Raw genomic sequence first — 27,302 nt, 5'->3', positions numbered from 1 at the left:
CGCACACAATGATAAAATAGCCTGTTTGTTTTATATCTGTTTGCCCATGATATGAATGATGTCATACTATGTTCATCCTACTTTAAACCATGTCTCTTTATCCTTAGATGTCAACGAATGTGAGGAAATAGACAATCCAGTAGGCATGCTACATGGACATATGTTCCGAAAGTGATTTTATTATGTAGTTGGCACTACAATACATGCTAATGTATTACAGTAGTTCACCAAAATAAGTTATGTATAAACATGTAACCTACTTTGTTTGTTTTTGTCTCATTAGTAACTTATCTGGTACACTAATCTACAAGTTCAAACTTTCAGGAAGCTATGGAACAAATGATTGAACAGCCACAGCCACCTGAAGGCGATGAGGCTACCACAGGCACAATGTCACCTCTTCTTGCAGTGCGTCAGTATCTCTCCACTAACAGTGCAAAAAGCACCTTCCTGCGTAATTCTGGGTTGGTTGTCAAGGTAACCTTGTCCAAATCGCCTACTGAACAAAATCTTCCTGCTAGACAGAGTGATATAGCTGTGCTCCAGACACAAGTCCAATCCCATATGGACATCGTTTTGGAAACAAGAATAGTGGTTGACAAATGTCATCAAGATATGAATGGTTTTGAAACCAGACTATCAGACATTCGCTTCGTTGTTCAAGAGCAATGTCAGAAAAAGGTGAAGATCATGCTGCTCCATCAGATTCTACAGCCTGAAACATTAGCACTCAGGTCAAATGATCTGTGCTTCTATACATCTGATGGTGCTTTTATCTGCAAGGACTGTAAACTTTATGCCAACAGGCCTTTTGTTGTATGGGCAGAATTTATTTTGTTGTGATACATCATTAATGATGCTGCCAAAGGCTGCAGTAATTACGACGCTATTTTTGTACAGTATAGGTTTATCTTAGTAATGTATTCGGCTGAAAGCTTCATAGGAGCCCAACATGCCAACATTCGTCGGGCCCATTCCAATTGGGCTAAAAACGATTATGGGCCGAAATTTGCATGTAGCCTACTAAAAATATCTAGGCCTAAATCAGCATAAGCTTTCATATTTTTCTGGTTGGCCTGTGCCCATCGTGGGCCTTTAACATGCCTAAACATATTTGGGCCCTCTATAACAATAGTACGTTTACAGGTGTAAATATCTCGAGCCCATAAAAAACATGGGCCTTTAATAGACCGAAAGTGAGATTGGGCCCTGATTGTGCCAAATAACCCACTGGTCTTAGTAGGCCGAAATGGTGGCCCATTTATGATGCAGATCCTTCACAGGACGAAATTCAGACAGGCTGTAAATGGGTCGACCTAATACACGAAACTTTAACAGGCCGAAAGTTCGGTCGGGCTAGATTATCGTCATTTTTATATGGGCCGTTAATGGGCCCGATGTGACGTTGGGCCACACATGGCCCATGGATTTCGTCTGACGTTAACAGGCCGAGATCACAACAGGCCGAAAGTGGCCCAAATCTATAGTGGGCCTCTAACAGGCCAAATGTCAGACATGGCCGAATATGACCCAAATCCTTCACGGTCATTTATGGGCCGAAAGTTTGAATGGCCTGTAAATGGGCCCAAATGAAGAAGAACCTTTAACAGGCCGAAAATACACCGGGCCGTAATTCGGCCCATATACTTAGCGGACTGTTAACGGCCAGAAGTGACCATGGGCCGTGATGATGACAAGTTTAGGACAGGCCGTTGACAGGCCGATTTGACACTAGTCGTACATGCCTTAACTGAGAATGTTGGGCCTTTAGCTGGGCCGACCCATTATGGTCTGCAAAATCTTGTGGGCCTTTAGCTGGGCTGGCCCATTGTGGTCCGCTAAATCTTGTGGGCCTTTAGCTGGGCCGGCCCATTATGGTCTGCAAAATCTTGTGGGCCTTTAGCTGGGCTGGCCCATTATGTTCCGCTAAATGTTGTGGGCCTTTAGTTGGGTCGGACCATTTAAACTTTATGGGCCCGTCCACGTGTAAACATATCATAGGCCCATCTCGACCGTTGGATGAGTGGCACCTGTGCCAACGCGGAGCTGACGCGTGGTTCCGTCGGCCAATGAGAATTTTACACGTGGAAAATCGGCATTGTTCATGGCTGTTAGCAGGTTATCGGATACAAAACCGGACCTGATAGCTTAACGGTGTCCCGTTACGGTGGATGCCAGATGTCGGTCACCCTTGACGAAAGCACTTCTATGACGCGCGATTTATCGTCATGGAAGTGGACACTTCTGTGATGATAATTTTGGTAATGTCATGGAACACTTTTACGGCAGCACATGTATGACTATCTTCATTCTGTCATAAATTTGTCATGGATGTACATGCATGACAGAAAACGTGACCTACTATGAAAAACACATATCATCATGGAAGTTTTTTTTGTAGTGTAAAGGAGTGTTTGAGAGGAGTTTTTCAAAGAAAGACCTCGGTGAAGTTGCTTACATATTAAGCATCGAGATCTATAGATATAGATCAAGACGCTTGATAAGTTTTTTCAATGAGTACATACCTTGACAAGTTTTTGAAGTAGTTTAAAATGGAACAGTCAAAGAAGGAGTTCTTGCCTGTGTTGCAAGGTGTGAAATTGAGTAAAGACTCAAAACCCGACCACGGTAGAAAATAGAAAGAGAATGAAAAGTCATTCCCTATGCCTCGTTCATAGGTTCTATAAAGTATGCTATACTGTGTACCAGACCTATTGTGTACCCCACCATGAGTTTGGCAAAAGGGTACAATAGTGATCCAGGAGTGGATCACTGGACAATGGTCAAAATTATCCTTAGTGGAATAAGGACATGTTTCTCGGCTATGGACGTGACTGATACGTCTCCAACGTATCTATAATTTTTGATTGTTCCATGCTATTATATTATCGGTTTTGGATGTTAATGGGCTTTATTTTACACTTTTATATTATTTTTGGGACTGACCTATTAACCGGAGGCCCAGCCCAAATTGCTGTTTTTCCCTATTTCAGTGTTTCGTAGAAAAGGAATATCAAACGAAGTCCAAACGGAATGAAACCTTCAGGAGCGTGATTTTTGGAACAAACGTGACCAATGGGACTTGGAGTGGAAGTCAAGCAATCAATGAGGCGGCCACGAGGCAGGGGGTGCGCCTACCCCCTGGGCGCGCCCTCCACCCTCGTGGGCCCCTTGTTGCTCCACCGACCTACTTCTTCCTCCTATATATATTGGCATACCCCGAAAACATCCAGGAGCACCACAAAACCCGATTTCCACCGCCGCAACCTTCTGTACCCAAGAGATCATCTTGGGGCCTTTTTCGGAGCTCCGCCGGAGGGGGCATTGAACACGGAGGGCCTCTACATCAACTCCATGGCCTCTCCGATGATGTGTGAGTAGTTTACTTTAGACCTTTGGGTCCGTAGCTAGTAGCTATATGGCTTCTTCTCTCTCTTTGGATATCAATACAAAGTTCTCCTCGATTCTCTTGGAGATCTATTCGATGTAATCTTCTTTTGCGGTGTGTTCGTCGAGATCTGATGAATTGTGGGTTTAGGATCAAGTTTATCTATGAACAATATTTGAATCTTCTCTGATTTTTTTATGTATGATTGGTTTATCTTTGCAAGTCTCTTCGAATTACCAGTTTGGTTTGGCCTACTAAATTGATGTTTCTTGCAATGGGAGAAGTGCTTAGCTTTGGGTTCAATCTTGCGGTGCTCGATCCCAGTGACAGAAAGGGAAACGACACGTATTGTATTGTTGCCATCGAGGATAAAAATATGGGGTTTATATCATATTGCATGAGTTTACCCCTCTGCATCATGTCATCTTGCTTAAGGCGTTACTCTGTTCTTATGAACTTAATACTCTAGATGCATGTTGGATAGCGGTCGATGTGTGGAGTAATAGTAGTAGATGCGAAATCGTTTTGGTGTACTTGTCTCGGACGTGATGCCTATATACATAATCATACCTAGATATTCTCATAATCATTCACTTTTCTATCAATTGCTCGACAGTAATTTGTTCACTCACCGTAATACTTATGCTATCTTGAGAGAAGCCACTAGTGAAACCTATGGACCCCGGATCTATTCTCCATCATATAAGTTTCCAATCTATTTTATTTGCAATCTTTACTTTCAATCTATATCATAAAAATACCAAAAATATTTATCTTATTATTATTATCTCTATCAGATCTCACTCTTACAAGTGCCCGTGAAGGGATTGACAACCCCTTTATTGCGTTGGTTGCGAGGTTCTTATTTGTTTGTGTAGGTACGAGGTGACTCGCGCGTGGTCTCCTACTGGATTGACACCTTGTTTCTCAAAAACTGAGGAAAATACTTACGCTGTTTTACTGCATCACCCTTTCCTCTTCAAGGGAAAACCAACGTTGTGCTCAAGAGGTAGCAAGAAGGATTTATGGTGCCGTTGCCGGGGAGATCTACGCCAAGTCAAGACATACCAAGTACCCATCACAACTCTTATCCTTCGCATTACATTATTTGCCATTTGCCTCTCGTTTTCCTCTCCCCCACTTCACCCTTGTCGTTTTATTCGCCCTCACTTTCCGTTCGGCTCTTTTTTCTTCATGCCTTCTGCGTGCTTGTTCTTTTTGCAATCTGTTGCCATCATGTTTGAAACTGGGTAGGTTATCGTTGATAAGGATAATAATATGTAAAACTTTGATGCTGTCGATGATCCTCTTGAAAATCCTACTATTTTACACACTAAAAAGTTCCAGATTGGTAGCGGTAATATTATTGGGAAGGGAGTTATTCAAGATTTCTTTACTTGTGCCGGTGCTTTGCCCACCATGAGTGGATCTATCCTTCATAAAACTAGTAGTCTCACAGATGCTATATCTTTGCTCATAGTTGAACTCGAAAGACAATTTTTACATATGCATCCTTCCATACAAAGGATTTACCTTGAATTTTCTAATATTGAGCATTCTTGTGTCAAGCGATCAGCAACCATCTTTTTAGCTCATGAGTTCAGATTTATAATAAAAGAAGCCAATGAAATTTTTGCGCATTATAGGGTGGATGCTGGCCGTCCTCCCATAGAAGCGATCCTTTTCTATCAAGAAGACATTATGCGTTTACGATCTTTAGATCATGTTGCTTTCAATGAAAACCTTAGGGAAAAGGTTCCTATCGATGCTCTTGTTAATAGGATCTCTGAACTTAATGATAATTTTGCCATCCAGAACAATGGGCTAGGTTTTCCCCTTGAACAAAGGCTCATGACTTTTTGCCAAAAGAATGCTTATAATGATGCATTGATTGTGCAATATGAGGGGCCAAAGGAGGAACCAACACCTCCCGAGCTTGATCTTGGGGACTTTGTCCCATTAAATTTAGCCCTTTTGATTACTTTTTCTTTCCACAAAGGAAGCTTGCTGCTGAACATAGGGAGTATGAGATGAGCTTTCGCGATTTACCTTATCATTATCATGGCAATACCTAGATCTATCCTTGCTTTTATGCCTAGCTAGGGGCGTTAAACGATAGTGCTTGTTGGGAGGCAACCCAATTTTATTTTTATTCCTTGGTTTTTGTTCCTGTTTAGTAATAAATAATTTATCTAGTCTGTGTTTTGGTAGTGTTTTTTGTGTTTAATTAGTATTTGTGCCAAGTAGAACCGTTGGGAAGACTTGGCGAAAGTCTTTTTGATCTTGCTGTAAAAAACAGAAACTTTAGCACTCACGAGAATTGCTGACATTTTTTATTGGAGAGTGCTATTTAGTTAATTTTTTGTAGATGATTAATAGATAAATTCCTCACGTCCAGCAATTTATTTTAGAATTTTTGGGGTTCCATAAGTTTGCATTAGTTGCAGATTACTACAGACTGTTCTGTTTTTGACAGATTCTGTTTTTCGTGTGTTGTTTGCTTATTTTGATGAATCTATGGCTAGTAATAGAGTTTATAAACCATAGAGAAGTTAGAATACTGTAGGTTTAACACCAATATAAATAAAGAATGAGTTCATTACAGTACCTTGAAGTTGTGTTTTGTTTTCTTTCGCTAACGGAGTTCACGAGATTTTCTGTTAAGTTTTGTGTTGTGAAGTTTTCAAGTTTTGGGTAAAGATTTGATGGATTATGGAACAAGGAGTGGCAAGAGCCTAAGCTTGGGGATGCCCAAGGCACCCCAAGGTAAAATCCCCTCTTTTGTCTTCGTTCATCGGTAACTTTACTTGGAGGTATATTTTTATTCGCCACATGATATGAGTTTTTCTTGGAGCGTCTTGTATGATTTGAGTCTTTGCTTTTTAGTTTACCACAATCATCCTTGCTGTACACACCTTTTGAGAGAGACACACATGAATTGGAATTTATTAGAATACTCGATGTGCTTCACTTATATCTTTTGAGCTATATAGTTTTTGTTCTAGTGCTTCACTTATATCTTTTAGAGCACGGTGGTGGTTTTATTTTATATAAATAATTGATCTCTCATGCTTCACTTATATTATTTTGGGACTCCTTTAGAACAACATGGCAATTTGCTTTTCGGCATAATAAAAAGCTTTCATATAAGTGCATTGAATACTAAGAGAAGTTTGATACTTGATGATTGTTTTGAGATATGGAGATAGTGATATCAAAGTTGTGCTAATTGAGTAGTTGTGAATTTGATAAATACTTGTGTTGAATTTTTCAAGTCCCGTAGCATGCACATATGGTAAACGTTGTGTAACAAATTTGAAACATGAGGTGTTATTTTATTGTCTTCCTTATGAGTGGCAGTCGGGGACGAGCGATGGTCTTTTCCTACCAATCTATCCCCCTAGGAGCATGCACGTAATACTTGGTTTTTGATGACTTATAGATTTTTGCAATAAGTATGTGAGTTCTTTATGATTAATGTTGAGTCCATGGATTATACGCACTCTCACCCTTCCATCATTGCTAGCCTCTTCGGTACCGTGCATTGCCCTTTCTCACCTTGAGAGTTGGTGCAAACTTCGCCGGTGCATCCAAACCCCGTGATACGATACACTCTATCACACATAAACCTCCTTATATCTTCCTCAAAATAGCCACCATACCTACCTATTATGGCATTTCCATAGCCATTCCGAGATTTATTGCCATGCAACTTTCCACCGTTCCGTTTATTCTGACACGCATCATCATTGTCATATTGCCTTGCATGATCATGTAGTTGGCATCTTATTTGTGGCAAGGCCACCATTCATCATTCTTTCATACTTGTCACTCATGAGTCATTGCACATCCCGGTACACCGCCAGAGGCATTCATATAGAGTCATATCTTGTTCTAGTATCGAGTTGTAATCATTGAGTTGTAAATAAATAGAAGTGTGATGATCATCATTAATAGAGCATTGTCCCCCAAAAAAGAGAAAGTTCAAAAAAAAGAAGGCCCAAAAACATATAAATAAAAAGGGGCAATGCTACTATCCTTTTTTTCCACACTTGTGCTTCAAAGTAGCACCATGATCTTTATGATAGAGAGTATCTTGTTTTGTCATTTTCTTATACTAGTGGGAATTTTTCATTATAGAACTTGGCTTGTATATTCCAACAATGGGCCTCCTCAAGTGCCCTAAGTCTTTGTGAGCAAGCAAGTTGGATGCACACACACTTAGTTTCTTTTGTTGAGCTTTGATACATTTATAGCTCTAGTGCATCCATTGCATGGCAATCCCTACTCCTTGCATTGACATCAATTGATGGGCATCTCCCTAGCCCATTGATTAGCCACGTCAACGTGAGACTTTCTCCTTTTTGTCTTCTCAACATAACCCCCTTCATTATATTCTATTCCACCCATAGTGCTATATCTATGGCTCATGCTCATGTATTGCATGAAAGTTGAAAAAAGTTTGAGATTACTAAAGTATGAAACAATTGCTTGGCTTGTCATCGGGGTTGTGCATGATGAGAACATTCTTGTGTGACTAAAATGGAGCATGACCAAACTATATGATGTTGTAGGGATGAACTTTCTTTGGCCATGTTATTTTGAGAAGACATGATTGCTTAGTTAGTATGTTTGAAGTATTATTATTTTTATGTCAATATTAAACTTTTATCTTGAATCTTTTGGATATGAACATTCATGCCACGATAAAGAAAAATTACATTGAGAAATATGTTAGGAAGCATTCCACATCAAAAATTCTGTTTTTATCATTTACCTTCTCGAGGACGAGCATGAATTAGTGACAAAAAGTTCGTCGTAAAGGGTTACGTCAATGCAAGCTTTGACACTGATCCAGATGACTCTAAGTCTCAATCTGGATACATATTGAAAGTGGGAGCAATTAGCTAGAGTAGCTCCGTGCAGAGCTTTGTAGACATAGAAAATTTGCAAAATACATACGGCTCTGAATGTGGCAGACCCGTTGACTAAACTTCTCTCACAAGAAAAACATGATCACACCTTAGTACTCTTTGGGTGTTAATCACATAGAGATGTGAACTAGATTATTGACTCTAGTAAACCCTTTGGGTGTTAGTCACAAGGAGATGTGAACTAATCACATAAAGATGTGAACTATTGGTGTAAATCACATGACGATGTGAACTAGATTATTGACTCTAGTGCAAGTGGGAGACTGAAAGAAATATGACCTAGAGGCAATAATAAAGTTTTTATTTATATTTCCTTATATCATGATAAATGTTTATTATTCATGCTAGAATTGTATTGACCGGAAACTTAGTACATGTGTGAATACATAGACAAACAGAGTGTCCCTAGTATGCCTCTACTTGACTAGCTCGTTACTCAAAGATGGTTAAGTTTCCTAACCATAGACATGTGTTGTAATTTGATAAATGGGATCACATCATTAGAGAATGATGTGATGGACAAGACCCATCCGTTAGCTTAGCATAATGATCATATAGTTTTATTGCTATTGATTTCTTCATGACTTATACATATTCCATTGACCATGAGAATATGCAACTCCCGAATACCGGAGGAGCACTTTGTGTGCTATCAAACATCACAACGCAACTGGGTGATTATAAAGATGCTCTACAGGTGTCTCCGATGGTGTTTGTTGAGTTGGCATAGTCAAGATTAGGATTTGTCACTGCGTGTATCGAAGAGGTATCTCTGGGCCCTCTCGGTAATGCTCATCACTATAAGCCTTGCAAGCAATGTGACTAATGTGTTAGTTGTAGGGTGGTGTATTACAGAATGAGTAAAGAGACTTGCCGATAATGAGATTGAACTAGGTATGAGGATACCGACGATCGAATCTCGGGCAAGTAACATACCGATGACAAAGGGAATAACGTATGTTGTCATAAGGTTCGACCGATAAAGATCTTCGTAGAATATGTAGGAACCAATATGGGCATCCAGGTTTCGCTATTGGTTATTGACCAGAGAGGTGTCTCGGTCATGTCTACATAGTTTTCAAACCCGTAGGGTCTGCACGCTTAACATTCATTGACGATATAGTACTATATGAGTTATGTATGTTGGTGACCGAATGTTGTTCGGAGTCCCGGATGAGATCACGGACATGACAAGGAGCTTTGGAGGTAAATATTGATATATAGGATGATATGGTTCAGCCAAGGGGTGAATCCCACGAGGCTTTAGGTCGGTACAAAAGGATTTTTGCGGAGGCCAGGGGGCCAGACGCCGAGGCCCATGGCGTCTGGGCCAAATGCCAAGGACTGTGGCGTCTGGTCCTGGAAGTCTGAGTAGGACTCTCCCTTGCAGGCAAAACCAACTTTGAGGAGGATTTTACTCCAAGTTTCGACCCTAGGGCTCAACATATAATTAGGGGGGCAGGGCTAGCACCTGGAACACATCAAGAAACACCAAGCCATGTGCCGGCAACCCCGTCCCTCTGGTTTATCCTCTGTCACAGTTTCCATTGTGCTTGGTGAAGCCCTACGGAGATTGTTCTTCACCAACACCGTCACCACACCGTCGTGCTGCCGGAACTCATCTACTACTTCGCCCCTCTTGCTGGATCAAGAAGGCGAGGACGTCATCGAGCTGAACATGTGCTGAATACGGAGGTGCCGTACGTTCGGTACTTGATCGGGACGGATCGTGAAGGTGTACGAATACATCAGCAGCGTTGATAAACGCTTCCGCTTTTGGTCTACAAGGGTACGTTGTCAGATTTCGGGTTCCGGCAAAACCCTTGAGGTTCAAACACTAGCGTGCGCACAAAGATCTCTCCCCCTCTCTAGCTCACACACTCTACGATCTCACGGCCTAGCTCGATGAACCCAAAGAACATGAGACACAAGATTTATACTGGTTCGGGCCACCGTTGTGGTGTAATACCCTACTCCAGTGTGGTGTGGTGGATTGCCTCTTGGGCTGAGGATGAACATTTACAAGGGAAGAACAGCCTCGCGAGGAGAGGTGTTCTTGTGCTTGGTGAACTTGAGTGGTTGGGGTGCTATGGATTTGATCTAGGTCCGAATCAGATTGCCTCCTATGGTGGTGGCTAGTCTTATTTATAGATGCCCTGGTCCTCTTCCAAAATATTGAGCGGGAAGGGATCCCACAACGGCCAAATTCGAAGGGAGACAACTAGTACAAGCTATCCTGACAAAAGTAGTCTTTGCCTGCCAAAGGCTCTGGTGGTGACGCCTGCTACCTCTTGAGCACTGCGTTGGATTTCCTTGAAGAGGAAAGGATGATGCAGCAAAGTAGCATAAGTATTTCCCTCAGTTTTTGAGAACCAAGGTATCAATCCAGTAGGAGGTCACGTGCGAAGTCCCTAGTACCTGCACAAAACAAATAGCTCCTAGCAACCAATGCGATAAGGGGTTGTCAATCCCTTCACGGTAACTTACGAGAGTGAGATCTGAAGATATGATAAGATAATATTTTTGGTATTTTTGTGATAAAGATGCAAAGTAAAATAAAAGCAAAGTAAAAAGCAAAGGAAATAACTATGTATTGGAAGATTAATATGATGAAGATAGACCAGGGGGCCATAGGTTTCACTAGTGGCTTCTCTCAAGAGCATACGTATTTTACGGTGGGTGAACGAATTACTGTTGAGCAATTGACAGAATTGAGCATAGTTATGAGAATATCTAGGTATGATCATGCATATAGGCATCACGTTCGAAACAAGTAGACCGACTCCTGCCTGCATCTACTACTATTACTCCACTCATCAACCGCTATCCAGCATGCATCTAGAGTATTAAGTTCATGAAAACAGAGTAACGCCTTAAGCAAGATGACATGATGTAGAGGGATAAATTCATGCAATATGATAAAAACCCCATCTTGTTATCCTCGATGGCAACAATACAATACGTGCCTTGCTGACCCTACTGTCACTGGGAAATGACACCGCAAGATTGAACCCAAAGCTAAGCACTCCTCCCATTGCAAGAAAGATCAATCTAGTAGGCCAAACCAAACTGATAATTCGAAGAGACTTGCAAAGATAACCAATCATACATAAAAGAATTCAGAGAAGATTCAAATATTGTTCATAGATAATCTTGATCATAAACCCACAATTCATCGGTCTCAACAAACACACCGCAAAAAGAATATTACATCGAATAGATCTCCAGAAGAGAGGGGGAGACCATTGTATTGAGATCCAAAAAGAGAGAAGAAGCCATCTAGCTAATAACTATGGACCCGAAGGTCTGAGGTAAACTACTCACACTTCATCGGAGAGGCTATGGTGTTGATGTAGAAGCCCTCCGTGACGGATACCCCCTCCGGCGGAGCTCCGGAACATGCCCCAAGATGGGATCTCGTGGATACAGGAAGTTACGGCGGTGGAATTAGGGTTTTGCTCCGTATCTGATCGTTTGGGGGTACGTAGGTATATATATAGGAGGAAGGAGTACGTCGGTGGAGCATCAAGGGGACCACGAGGGTGGAGGGCGCACCTGGGAGGGGGGGGTAGGCGCGCCCCCTACCTCGTGGCATCCTCCTTCATTTCTTGACGTAGGGTCCAAGTCTCCTGGATCATGTTTGGTGAGAAAATCACGTTCCTGAAGGTTTCATTCCGTTTGGACTCCGTTTGATATTCCTTTTCTTCAAAACCCTAAAATAGGCAAAAAACAACAATTCTGGGCTGGGCCACCGGTTAATAGGTTAGTCCCAAAAATAATATAAAAGTGGATAATAAAGCCCAATAATGTCCAAAACAGTAGATAATATAGCATGGAGCAATCAAAATTATAGATACGTTGGAGACGTATCAAGCATCCCCAAGCTTAATTCCTGCTCGTCCTAGAGTAGGTAAATGATAAAAACAGAATTTTTGATGCGGAGTGCTACTTGGCATAATTTTAATGTAATTCTTCTTAATTGTGGTATGAATATTAAGATCCGAAAGATTCAAGATAGAAGTTTAATATTGACATAAAAATAATAATACTTCAAGCATACTAACAAAGCAATCATGTCTTCTCAAAATAACATGGCAAAAGAAAGTTATCCCTACAAAATCATATGGTCTGGCTATGCCCTATCTCCACCACACAAAATATTTAAATCATGCACAACCCCGATGACAAGCCAAGCAATTGTTTCATACTTTTGATATTCTCAAACTTTTTCAATCTTCATGCAATACATGAGCGTGAGCCATGGATATAGCACTATATGTGGAATAGAATGGTGGTTGTGGAGAAGACAAAAAGGGAGAAGATAGTCTCACATCAACTAGGCGTATCAATGGGCTATGGAGATGCCCATCAATAGATATCAATGTGAGTGAGTAGGGATTGCCAAGCAACAGATGCACTAGAGCTATAAGTATATGAAAGCTCAACAAAAGAAACTAAGTGGGTGTGCATCCAACTTGCTTGCTCATGAAGACCTAGGGCATTTTGAGGAAGCCCATCATTGGAATATACAAGCCAAGTTCTATAATGAAAAATTCCCACTAGTATATGAAAGTGACGAAATGAGAGACTCTCTATCATGAATATCATGGTGCTACTTTGAAGCACAAGTGTGGTAAAGGATGGCAACATTGTCCCTTCTCTCTTTTTCTCTCATTTTTTTTATTTTTTTATTTTTTATTTGGGCCTTTTCCCTCTTTTTTATTGCCCCTTTTCTTTCTCTCTTTTTTTATTTTTTATTTTTTTTATTTTTCGTCCGGAGTGTCATCTCGACTTGTGGGGGAATCATAGTCTCCATCATCCTTTCCTCACTGGGACAATGCTCTAATAATGATGATCATCACACTTTTATTTTCTTACAACTCAACAATTACAACTCAATACTTAGAACAAAATATGACTCTATATGAATGCCTCCGGCGGTGTACCGGGATATGCAATGAATCAAGAGTGACATGTATGAAAGAATTATGAATGGTGGCTTTGCCACAAATACGATGTCAACTACATGATCATGCTAAGCAATATGACAATGATGGAGTGTGTCATAATAAACGGAACGGTGGAAAGTTGCATGGCAATATATCTCGGAATGGCTATGGAAATGCCATAATAGGTAGGTATGGTGGCTGTTTTGAGGAAGGTATATGGTGGGTGTATGATACCGGTGAAAGGTGCACGGTATTAGAGAGACTAGCAATGGTGGAAGGAAGAAAGTGCGTATAATCCATGGACTCAACATTAGTCATAAAGAACTCATATACTTATTGCAAAAATCTACAAGTTATCAAAGCAAAGTATTACGCGCATGCTCCTAGGGGGATAGATTGGTAGGAAAAGACCATCGCTCGTCCCCGACCGCCACTCATAAGGAAGACAATCAAAAAATAAATCATGCTCCGACTTCATCACATAACGGTTCACCATACGTGCATGCTACGGGAATCACAAACTTTAACACAAGTATTTCTCAAATTCAGAACTACGCAACTAGCACAACTTTAATACCACCATCTTCATATCTCAAAACAATTATCAAGCATCAAACTTCTCATAGCATTCAACACACTCATAAGAAAGTTTTTACTATTCTTGAATACCAAGCATATTAGGATTATTTAAACAAATTACCATGCTATTTAAGACTCTCAAAATAATCTAAGTGAAGCATGAGAGATCAATAGTTTCTATAAAACATATCCACCACCATGCTCTAAAAGATATAAGTGAAGTACTAGAGCAAAACTATATAACTCAAATGATATAAGCGAAGCACATAGAGTATTCTTAACAAATTCCAAATCATGTCTGGCTCTCTCAAAAGGTGTGTACAGCAAGGATGATTGTGGTAAACTAAAAAGGAAAGACTCAAATCATACAAGACGCTCCAAGCAAAACACATATCATGTGGTGAATAAAAATATAGCTCCAAGTAAAGTTACCGGTCGAAGTAGACGAAAGAGGGGATGCCTTCCGGGGCATCCCCAAGCTTTGGCTTTTGGGTGTCCTTAGATTATATTGGGGGTGCCATGGGAAACCCCAAGCTTAGGCTCTTGCCACTCCTTGTTCCATAATCCATCAAATATTTACCCAAAACTTGAAAACTTCACAACACAAAACTTAAAGTAGAAAATCTCATGAGCTCCGTTAGCGATAGAAAACAAAAGACCACTTCAAGGTACTGTAATTAACTCATTCTTTATTTATATTGGTGTTAAACCTACTGTATTCCAACTTCTCTATGGTTTATAAACTATTCTACTAGCCATAGATTCATCAAAATAAGCAAACAACACATGAAAAACAGAATCTGTCAAAAACAGAACAGTCTGTAGTAATCTGTAGCTAACGCAAGATCTGGAACCCCAAAAATTCTAAAATAAATTTCTGGACGTGAGGAATTTATATTTTAATCATCTGCAAAAATAATTAACTAAATATGACTTTCCAAATAAAAATGGCAGCAGTTCTCATGAGCGCTAAAGTTTCTGTTTTTTACAGCAAGATATCAAGACTTTCCCCAAGTCTTCCCAACGGTTCTACTTGGCACAAACACTAATTAAACACAAAAAACACAACCAAAACAGAGTCTAGGTAAATTATTTATTACTAAACTGGAGCAAAAAGCAAGGAATAAAAATAAAATTGGGTTTCCTCCCAACAAGCGCTATCGTTTAACGCCCCTAGCTAGGCATAAAAAGCAAGGATAGATCTAGGTATTGCCATAATAGTAAGATAGATCATTAAAACTCGTTTCATATTCTCTACGTTCGGCAGCAAGTTTTCTTTGAGGCAAGCAAAAGTAATCAAAATGGCTAAATTTAATGGGTCAGAAGTCCCCAAGATCAACCTTGGGAGGTATAGGTTCCTCCTTTGGTCCTTCGTATTGCACAACCAATTCATCATTATAAGCATTCTTTTGACAGAACTTTGTGAGCCTATATTCAAGAGAATATCCTACTTCATTATTTCGAATGGCCAAATCATCATTAAGTTCAGAAATTCTATTAACTAAAACATTGGTAGGAACCCTTTTTCTAAGATTTTCATTGAAAGCAACATAGTCTAGAGATTGAAAACGCATTATTTCTTCTCACTACAAAAAAAGACACATCCGTGACATTTTGGGCCGAACGAAATTTTTTTCTGTCATACATATGACACTTCTATGACGATAATTGTGACAAAACCCGGTATCATCATTGATGTGGTGGGCACCTACTTCTATGACAAAAAATCATGACAGAAAATGGGCTTTTCGTCCTGGGCGGGCCAGAGACGCAGCTGCATGACATTCTTTGGGCCGTCCATGACGGAAAAAACTGTGGTAGAAGCAAGGGGGGGGGGAATTTCGGGGAGTTCCCGGTTACGGTGGGAGGCCGGGGGCCGAGCGATGCGCGTTTCTCTCGTACACGTACACGCGTGTGTGCGAGGCGTTGGCTCTAACTGAACTCGAGCGAGGCGTTGGGCTCTAACTGAACCGGAGCGATTGCACTGCAGGCTACGCGTTACTGAACCCGAGCGATCGATCGATGGCTGTTAACTGAACCCGATCGAGCGATTCCTTTTCTACTGCTGCTAACTGAAGCCGATTGATGCCGCCTCTGGATGAATAGTGAGCGTTGCAGGGGGGGGGTTGGATGAAAAGTTCCCGGTGGGGTGGATGAACAGGACCCCGTGGTGTTGCCTCTGGATGAACAGGACCCCGATCGATCGAGCCGGTTGGGGCTGGATGAACAGGACCCCGTGGAGGGCTGGATGAACAGGACCACCCCGTGGAGGGCAAGATGAACAGTTGACGGTGGAGGGCAGGATGAATAGTAGCCCGTGGAGGGGTGGTTGAACAGGAGCCCGTGGAGAGGGCTGGTTGAACAGTAGCCGGTGGAGTAGCGCGCGGTGGAGGCTGGATGAACAGGAGCCCGTGGATGAACAGTCGCAGGTGGAGGCTGGAGGAGGTCGACGGTGGATGAACAGTAGCTCGTGGAGGCTAGAGGGGGTCGACGGTGGAGATGAACAGTATCCGCTGGAGTCCCGTTTTGCGGTACGCCACACCCCTCCCGATGAACAGGACCCCTGTTTCAACCATAGCGCTCCAACACAAGTCCGTTTCGTCCGTTTTGCGGTACACCACACCCCTCCCGATCAACAGGACCCCGTTTCGAACGTAGGCGGTCCGTTTCCTCCGTTGTGTGGTACGCCAGGCCTTGTTTCCATCGCCTGTTCCGTCCAAGCCCTCCCGATGAACACGACACATTCTGTTGCCTCCCCATGAACACGATGACGACGTTGTTTCTCCGTTCTGACCCAGCAATGTACACGATCCCTGGCCGTACGTATGCACGAGTAGGCGTTCGAGACCCCGCCCTTATGTACACATACGTGGCCGTATTTTCTTTCTTGCACCCTGGGCACTGTACGTATGTGTACATGCTACGTGCGCGCCTCTACTACGACACGTGCGCGCCTCTACATCGACCAGTATGTATGTACACGTTCACGACCAGAATGACAACGCTACGTACGCTTCGACCAGGTGGGTCCCGACTATCAGGCACTTCCTTGCCTGCGAAGATGTAGCTGGTGGGTCCCAGCAGTCAGGGGGCGTATCATTTTTTTGCCCGGACGCACTTCCTTGCGTGCGAAGATGTAGCTGGTGGGTCCCAGCAGTCAGGGGGAAATGTATTTTTTCATGAAATACAGTGGCCCGTCCGGTGGGTCCCAGCTGTCTGGTGGAGGAATCATTATTTTCCGCGTAATAAGGAGGCACTTCCTTGCTGCGGCCGTGGACCCAGCCGTCATCCTCTCCACGTACAGTCCACGTCCGATGGAAGTCGTTGCTTGACCACGTTGACCACGCCGCGCCGAGAGCACAAGGGCGGTGGACGATGGCGAGGCCTTGGAAGGGGACGACACGGAGGCAGGGAAGACTCGGCAGTTGTTTCCCATGCGGAGGGGAGTACGATTGTATGAGGGTTTACTAGTTCGTCTGCCGTCGCTAGAGAATAACAGCAGGCGTGGGTGAGTAGAGGGATGGCTAGGCCAGCGATGGGAGTACGGTCGGGCGGTGAGGCTTGCGCGGCAGCACAGCCGGCCGCGAGGAGGAGGGAGCAGGCAGTCCCGCCGGCCCTTGTTTGAGCGGCTGGAGTAGGAAGAGCAGAGATTAAAGAAGCACGACGGCCATTGTATGGACATCCGATAGTCAGTGCTTGTGCGTCAACCTTTTTTTAGGAAAGCCTCAAATCTGTGGAAAACAACATACAACCCATCCGCCATTATTTCTAATAATTTACAGCCCATTTGCTAATTCTTAAGGTTTTTTTTGGAGCCCATATTCTTTTTGTTAGCATTACAGCCCATATTGTGGCAACGGTTAAAAAATTATACGAAATTTTGCATATTTCAGTGCGGTCCGAACTGTTTTTAATCCCGAAATTTTGACTCACATTCAAACTGATTTTAAAAATAAATGTATATCAATATAAAATCTAACAAATTCTCCACGCATAAAAATTAATGTAATTTAAAATCTTGAAATGAAAAAAAGATATTTGAAACTAATTGCCGGTTTGATGTGCTTTAAAAATGTACAACCTATTTCTCATTACTGATGGGCCATTTTCTCGGCCAGCCGAATGAAAGCTCTCCTCATCTTGAAAGATTTGCAGCCCAACATGCCTGATAAAGAGACTTACTTGGCAAATCACAAAAAAACTATGCTGTGGCCGTGGACCCAGCTGTCAGCCTCTCCACGTACAGTACTCTTCCGATGGAAGTCGTTCCTTGACCACGTTGACCACGCCGCGCGGAGAGCACCACGTCGGTAGACGACGGCGAGGCCTAGGAAGGGGACGACATGGCAGTGGAAGCCCGTGCGGAGAGGACTACGAGGGTTCACTGGTTCGGCTGCAGTGTGAGGCTGCCGTCGCCGCAGGGCTTGGCCAGCGGTGGGAATAGTAGGGGGCGATGTGGCCTCTACGGCAGCATAGCCGGCCACGGGAGGCAGGAGCATGCGGCACGACCGACGCTGCTTTGGGCGGCTGGAGCAAGAAGAACAGAGGTTGAGGAAGCATTACAGCTGTTGGATGGACATCGTACGGTCACTAGAGCTAGAATCGTTCATATTGAGTAAGTTGACAAAGCCCTTCGTCCCCGTCAACTTAGTAGGTCCACAAGTCAGCCTCCCAGCAAGGTGGGTCCCAGCTAGCCGGGGGAGTATTCATTTTTTTGTGCGTAATAAGGAGGCACTTCCGGTGGGTCCGAGCTGACAGCGGGGGGAACATTTTTTTCATGAAATACGGTGGCCCGTCCGGTGGGTCCCAGCTGTCAGGGGGAAACGATTTTTTTCGCAAAATACTGGTGGCCCGTCCGGTGGGTCCCTGCTGTCAGGTGGAGGAATCATTATTTTCCGCGTAATAAGGAGGCACTTCCTTGATGCCGCCGTGGACCCAGCAGTCAGCCTCTCCACGTACAGTCCACGTCCGATGGAAGTCGTTCCTTCCACATTGACCACGCCGCGCCGAGAGCACCAGGGTGGTGGACGACGGTGAGGCCTAGGAAGGGGACGACGCGGAGCCGGTGAAGACGTGGCAGTGGATGCCCACGCGGAGAGGAGTATGAGGGTTCACTCATTCGGCTATGGTGTGAGGCTGCCGTCGCCGCAGGGCCTGGCCAGCGGCGGGAATAGTAGGGGGCGGTGAGGCCTCCACGGCAGCACAGCCGGCCACGGGAGGCAGGAGCAGGCGGCACGACCGACGCTGCTTTGGGCGGCTGGAGCAAGAAGACCAGAGGTTGAAGAAGCACTACGGCCATTGGATGGACATCATACAGTCACTGCAGCTAGAATCGTTTATATTGACTAAGTTGATAAAGCCCTTGGTACCACAACTTAGTAGGCCCACAGGTCAGCTTCCAAAACAGTGCGCCCCAGATGTCAGGGGGAGGAATCATTTTTTGGGCGGGTGAAGCTAGAATATCTGAGATTGAAGAAGAAGCACGACATCTGTTGGATAGACATCCAACGGCCACTGCTGCTAGAACCGTGTGTTGACTATTAGTTGACAAAGCCTTGCATACGCGTCAACTCTATTTTTTAGGGGACGCGTCAACTTAATAAGGCCAGAAGTGTGTGGTAGAGAACTTATAGCCCATTTGAGATTTGTAAGAATGTGTAGCCCATTTTTGAATTCTAATGGAATTTACTACAGCCCATTTACAGTTTGTTAAAAGTACAGCCCATTTCAACCAACCGTTCAAAACAGAATTCAATAAAATTTCCCACATTTTGATGGGATCCGAAATATTTTTATCCCGAAATTTCTAGTCAGATTAAATACAATTTCAATATAAATTTATATTACGTAAAAATTCAATGAAACATTGCGCTCGCAACAATTAATGAAATTAAAATTTTCAATATCCAAAAGTAATATTTTATAAAGTAATCACGTGTTTGGTGCATTTTTTTATAGTTACTGCCCAGTTTTTATAATTACATCCCATTTATTATTTCCTAAAGCCCATTTTCTTGTTAAGCCTAATGCGTCCCTCCTAGGAAAGATTTGCAGCCCAGCGGGGCGGAGAATAACAACTTGACCTTGCGTGGGTATTCCTAAAAAAGTATAGCTGGGCTAGCCATATTCAGCTTGAAAAAAAATTAATATCTGGGCTGGATATCTGGCCTGGGCTAGACGGGCCACAGCCCGCCTAGTTAATACTTGCAGCGATGTTTTCGTTGTTGTTCAGAGGAGAAAAATTAATATCTGGGCTAAACATCGGAAAACTCTATAGTGCTCACACCTCAAAAACACAAATACTGCTCGAGCTGCTTGGTCCCAGCTATGGGCCGCTTCTTGTGCAATTCTCTCGTTTATTGACTAGTACTACATAGGTTGACAATGGTGTGGGACCGTGATGTCAGGAAACTAGGGGGAAGCAAAATAAATAACTCCAGCGAGCGCTTCCACTCTGCCTCGTTGTCTCCCGTGGAAACCCCTTTCCTCCCTTTTTTTGCTCGGGCAAGGACCAATGCGTGCAGCACGTCCATGCGGTTATTAGGCAAGAAATAAAAGCGCTTTGCATTATATGAATTACGATGGCCTGCATGAGTAGCTAATAAGGCATCCTCTTAACTGCTGTGATTAAATGTTGTGTTTAGAAGAGAGAAATATTCTTCTTTTCCACCAATCTGCTTGCACCTAGGTCGTGATGCACCTTCTAATACGACTTATTCACCTAGACATAGGGAGTATAGTTTTATACATATATATATATATATATATAATAAGGAGGCACTTGCGTACGTAGGCTATGGACCTGGTGGTTCTCCATTGTCATCCTCTCCAAGTAAAGTCATCTCCTCGCCCGCGCGCGCTTTCCGCCCGAAACAGTCAATGCCGCCCGCCCCGCTTCCCGGTGCAGGCGATTGCTCCGCCTTCAAACGACACAAGTGACGTCCGTCTGTCCATCTGCCACCCACATTAATGATATGCGGTTGCCGAGGTGGCTATTCCAGCGCCACACGTCCGTACCTCCGCCCGCCCACCATTGCTATATAAACTGCTACGCCGGCCATAGCTGCAGTCCTCCGCATCCGTTCCCTTTCTCCTGTCCACACCACTACTGCCCACCATGGCTTCCTCGCGCTCCAGCGCTCTTCGGGACAGGCGGACGACAGACCACAAGGAGATGGCAGCCATTGCTGCCGACCGGCTGGCCGGCAGGCAGCCGGAGGACGACGATGTCCCAATGGAGAACATGGTAGTCGACGATCCGGCGCCAACCCCCTCCTCCACGCCATCCTCGCCGGTGCATTGCACCATGACCATCGGCGAGGCCCGTGCCCAATATATGGACAGTGTGAGGCAGATGCGTCAGGAGCGATTCCGGGAGGCGCAGGCCGACGCCGCCTACAACCACCATCTCCTCCAGGAGCATCTGCAGGTGGAGGAGCAGATCGCCGCGGAGCGGGCGGAGCAGGAGGCGCTGCTCGACTCGTACCGCTCAGCCCGCAAGGGCCGCCTCGAGCGGTGGCGGGAGCGCATGCTGGTGGCGGAGGCTGCGGCCGCCTACAAAGAGGCTAGCAAAGAGGGCGATGAAGTGGGCGAGGCGTTGTTTGGCGAGACCGAGGGCGAGGCAGAGGACAATGCCGGCTCCAACGAGTCGCCGCTCCACTGGCGTCGACGAGGCCCTGCTCCGCCGAGGCCCCGTGGCGCCAACAACGAGGCAGAGGACACCGCCGGCTCCGCCAAGGCCCCGCCCCACCAACAACGAGGCAGAGGACATCGCCGGCTCAGCTGAGGCCCCACCCTACCGGCAACACGGGGGAGGATTTCCACCCCTCCGCTGAGGCGCCACCCGCCGGCAACGAGAAAGAGGACATCGCTGGCTCCGCCGAGGCCCCGCCCCGCTGCCAACGAGGCCGCGCCACACAGAAAACGAGGAAGAGTAGAACACGGTAGGTCGCCGCCGCTTGGGTCCAAGTAAGGCCACCACGGCTACCCTCCTATTGAAGCCAAGCTAGGCGAGTTGACCATTGACAGCCGGTTAGCTTCTTGGCGGCAACGTGGAGTCGCGGAGTTCTGCTGGAGAATAACGCTGCTTCTACTTAACTGCTGGTGCAGTTGGCTGACTGACACGTGGGCCCAACAGGCCACATGTCAGTTACGCACCTGCACCTGCAGTTAAGTCACTGAAGCTTCTGTTCGGCTCAGTGGGACACAGGTGGGTAGCTTCAGTTAATTAATTATACCTCCAGCGCACCCCTTTTTAGTTGAAGAATGTATGAAATGTAATGAAATCTGGCATGTTTATATGAAATCCGACCGTGTATGAATGAATTTATTTCGATTAGTTCGAATTCCTGTATCACTGGCATCGGATGAACATGCAAAACAATATGTACTAGCATTATTCCCAGGGTGATCACCTCGTTTGCAGCAGTTTCACATGTACTCCCTCCGGTCCTTTCTAGTCTGCATACAAGTTTTGTCTGCAGTCAAAGTATCTCTACTTTGACCAATCTTATACAAAAAAGTATGCACTTTCACAATGTGCGAAGTAAAAAGGAACAGAAGGAGTACAAAGAGTTTGAGCAGGTTTTTAGCATTTCTGTACATTGCAATCAAGCACACAGGCCTGACAATTCATAGAGAACATTCAAAACAATCGATGATTATGCATCTCAGTGACTCACATGTCAGAGGCAATATTTACTTCACAACTAAAGAATAAAGAAAAAATTGATCGACGCTGCTGACAGCAAGGGCGTCCCATTCGAAATATCAAACGCATGTCTTGCTAAAATCAATGAGCAAAATTTGACAAGGTTGTCCCATTCCAAAATACCAAATGCCTATGATTGTGGAATGGGCAGGGTTTGCCATCAGTTCGGACATTGACATGGCACCTCGTGCTAAATAAACCAGCTGCTCTTTTTGTGCAGTTCCACCAAAATCAAGCAAATTCGCGTGTAGCTTGTATGATTTCGCCCTTATATGTGGCAACGCCTTGAACTTATCGGCACCTCCTTTCTTGTGGTGGAAATGAATGATTCGATGTATTCATGAACATTTTGTGCAGTTCCCATTGAAATCAAGCTGAGCACCCTTGTTTGCACAAATACAAAAAAGTGATTAGTATAGAGCAAACTTTACTATGAATTGACAGTTTCAACAGGCACATACATGGTCCATGTAGAGCACACTTTTAGAAAAATGGAACTCACCAGAAAGAATCCTAGAACAACATTGTACTCGCGCATCACAACAAAAAAATGGAGATTTTGTCAGTCCTTCTGAGCTGAAGTTACTTTGGTCTTGTGGGGAGTAATGTAACCATCCTTCAACTGCTCCTTCTAATGATAAGATAGATAGGGCTTCTTCATCCTGGCATAACCGGAACTAGTCACTTCACATACTCCATATTCTTCTTCAAAGGAAGATGATCCTGTTGTGCAAAGACAAGAGGACTACTAAATGCTAGCATCACTGTTTGCTCGAAAAAAGGAAAGGAAATATTTAAAACAGCACAGATGAAGCACTTCTCAAGGATAATGCCACTTTTTCATGACAGCACCGGGAGTTGATTTTTGTTTTTCTTCCCCTTGTTCGTCCCCTTCATCACTTGGTTCAATAGCAAACAAGCTTCGCCTTCAATGTAAGATTTGGCATGTCAATTAGGGAGCACAAGTATAGTACTAAACTTAATTTTCTGATGAAAGTGGCAAAATACAGGCCAGCAGTTGTGAAATATCCTTATCTTACCTCAATGGGATATTACGGTGCACGTACAGATTGGAAGTCTTGTCTCCATTTGTGCAGTTCACTAAAATCAAGCAACATTATCGTACAATTAGCACAACATATGAATGCACACTGTAGAATCATGTGAAAGAAGGCTAGTACTAACCTCTCATGATGCGGAATTCAAACAACTCACAAGAAGAAGATCTGAACCAAATTCGCCTTAACGGATAGGAAGTAAGATCTCCTCTTGTGCAGTTCCACTAAGATCAAGCAATCAAGCAACGTTGTCGATGTGACATTTTGGTTGAACTGCACAAAACACTCTTAAAACAAAAGTGTTTTGTGCAGTGCAACAAAAGGTCACAATGGCAACGAGGTGAAGTAGATAACCCTGTTTACACAGAGGTGCAAAGGAAACAATTAGTGGTCAATAACGGTGGATGACACAGAAGCCAACAAAAAGAAGCATCTACCTTATCTAAATGGGAAAGAAAGCAAGACAGTAGCATTTCTCAAACGGTGGCATTGATTAATATTAACATAGAGATTATATTAACAATAAAATTCATTAAACATGTAATTTGCTTTTAACTGTGGCATCGCATCAATTTTCCAGCGGCATTATTAGAGGGTGTTTGTTTACAGGGACATTTTGGTGTAGGGACTAAAAAAACTCCGTGTCAGTCCCATCTAAACCAAATAGGAGGGACTTTTAGGGACTAAAAGTGGGCATTTGGGACTAAAGAAAGAAGACCCCGAGGGAGTCTTTTTGGGACTTTTTCCAATAGTTGCCCCTGCCACGCATCGCACCTTGTCTCTATTAGTTCATTACTAGGGGTAACATGGTCTTTTAGCATGTCATTTAATAACCTCTAGTCCATGTTTAGTCCTTGGAACCCAGCAGGTAGGGACTAGGGAGTTTTTAACCAAACAGGGCCTTAGATTAACAACAGCTAATGAGTTGCACTGGACAGTGGACGCACCAGCACCATGTGCATCTACCGATGTACTGTGGTCATGCACAGTCTGTTGCAACAAAGAACAAGCAACCAAGGAGCATATTTGTGTTGGTCCCAGTTTTGTTATCTTTAGACGCCTTTCCCTACGTGAGCGCAGCAAATCTAGTCCTGCTCAAACTCTACAGCCTTGTCCCTTCCTTTTCCTTTTTGAACTAGTACTTTCGCCCCTTCCTTTCCTATTTGAACCACGTCCTAGATATATGCGATACAACTTTCCCCACTACTTTCCCCCATTCCTTTCCTCTTTGAACCACGTCCTAGATTAATGCTATACAACTTTCCCCCTTCATTTCCTCTTTGAACCACGTCCTAGATTCACGCTATATACAGCTTTTCCCACTACTTTCACCCACTCCTTTCCTCTTTGAACCACGTCCTAGATTCGTGGTATACATGCAGCTAGAGCAATGCATGTGGAGTAAGTAAATTATACCTTAAGGTTCTTGGGGCGTGGTTCGGTGGGCGACGGGACGGCGGCGAAGAAGAAGGGGTCGGAGGCCCTCCCACGCCGCCGCTGGGTGGAAAGTGAACAGCTGCGCCGGTAGTCCCTCGCCGACGACGACAGTGTTAAGCCTCCTTCCCTTCCCGGCGGACGGATCCTGCCGGCTCTTTGAGCAGCAGTGAGGAGAGAGAGAGGCCAATGAAGTCTTGTTTAGATCTGGAGAGGGTGAGAGAGTGTGAAGAGAGCAACTACAAGCGCCGAGGCTCCAGCGGGAGAGGGCGAGAGAGTGAGCGAACAGGCTAACCAGCTACACAACCCTCCCGTTATGTTCAACGAGAGGGAAATAACCTTTTATACATTCCTGCATTCGTGTGACAAGCATGCCGTGTGTTTTTGTGTGTGTGGGAGTCATTGGGATTTCAATCATAATCGTGTCATGTGGTTTTGGTGGTAATACTATCCACAGTGATGCCGAAATAATGTAGCCTTAGTCACCTTACCTCTCTCCACGTAGTACGTTGGGTCCCACCAGTCAGAGGGTGAACAAACAAATTAATAAGAAAAATTAAAAGTGCTAGCAGTGTATCTTACCTCACACATCTCGCTACTGCTCGGGAACACTGTCCAATTGATCCCTCTGTTCGCTCACGTATTATTTTAAGTGAATCCTTATTATAACATGCACACAAATTTTGGCCACTTGTATTCGACTTAAGTCAGTGTGCCACCGTATCTCGTATACTTACTACTCCCTCCGTCTAGGTGTAATAAGTCACGTTAGAAGGTGCAACGGGACCAAGGTGCGTGCGTGTGCATGTGTGTGTGTGTGTTAGAGAGAGCAACAGATCGACCTACTCCTACAGAGAGATGTTGTGTAGTGTACAATTTTAGCCGCGAGAGTCGGTGCATCCTCTCGTTTCCGGGCGTGTCCGGTAGGGACATGTAGACAGCTTCCACGCCCGCTCCTGACCAGCCTGGCCCACCCAAAGCCCCTCCATTTCCAGTGCGTGCTTCCCGCCCGAAACGGTCAGCGCCGCTCCAAAGAATCGGTGCCGCATTCATGCCTGGGCAGAGCGGACGCGACCTCTCACTGGCGCAAGAGTGATGGTTGCTTCGTCCGTCCAACTTACTCCTGGGTCTATGTGATTTGACGGCTCATTGGTCTTTATTACTGAGGTGGTAGGACTGCTGGATGTCCCACGCTTTCGGCGAAAGGAGGTATACTACTACTACTAGATTACAATTTTCTCCATTCTTACAGCGGAGGCGTGCAAGGGCAGTGAAAACACGCAGGCTCAGTGATTACATGGCCCACCTCACACTACTATCACTGTGCGACACCTAACTCTTTACATAGTACTCCCTCGGTTCCTAAATATTACTAGATGAGTCCCCGCGCGTTGGCGCGGAACAGCGGTATATCTCTCTGCGCAAAATTATCGATTTCATAGAACAAAAAAACTCTATAACGGCATGACAAATGTGGTAGCCGAACTAAATAAACTCCCATCATCATTTAGATCATCCCACGTAAGGAAAAAAGATCAGCCAACTCCTGAACTCCTACTGCATAATGGGATTATATTTTTGTTTTTGACATGTTAATGGGACTTAAAAGGTCACTTACATGCATGCTACCGGTGCATGCTTGCATGCAGACATGTTGATGTGATTTAAAACCCACTCACATGCATGTGGCACGGTATTTCTGCATGCTTGCATGTGGCTTAGTGCGGAGCCTCTCAACGTCAAGATCAGACGGCTATTTTGGACTGATTTACTTCATCTAACGGCTACATCAATTTTGATGACGTGGCTCAAGGAGAGGATAGAGAATTCCTAGTAGTGGGGGCTAGCTATTACTAGTAGATATAAGTCTTTGTAGAGATTCCACTACATACGGAACAGAATGAATGAATCTACACTTAAAATGCATCTATATACATCCGCATGTGGTTCATGGTGCAATATCTACAAAGACTTATATTTAGGAACGGGGGAAGTACTAGTATAGTACGTACTATAATTTATCAGCGAGATAAATTTGTACAATGCTATGAAGCTTCCAACGTCTGTTACATGTATCTTGCGTCCAAGGTTGCCCGTTGCAACATTTCATCAAATACAAAGGAGACTAACATGCATGCTATTGCATCTCAATGATTGACAGATCATAGCAAATATGTACTCCCTCCATTCCAAAATAAGTTTCTCAACTTTGTGCAAACTTTAGTACAAAGTTGTACTACTACTAAAGTT

Source organism: Triticum urartu, chromosome 2A (assembly GCF_056163025.1).
Source record: "Triticum urartu cultivar PI428250 chromosome 2A, HENAU_Tu73, whole genome shotgun sequence".
Taxonomy (NCBI): Eukaryota; Viridiplantae; Streptophyta; class Magnoliopsida; order Poales; family Poaceae; genus Triticum; species Triticum urartu.
The sequence above is the reverse complement of the archived record's forward strand: the minus strand, read 5'-3'. Positions refer to the sequence as shown.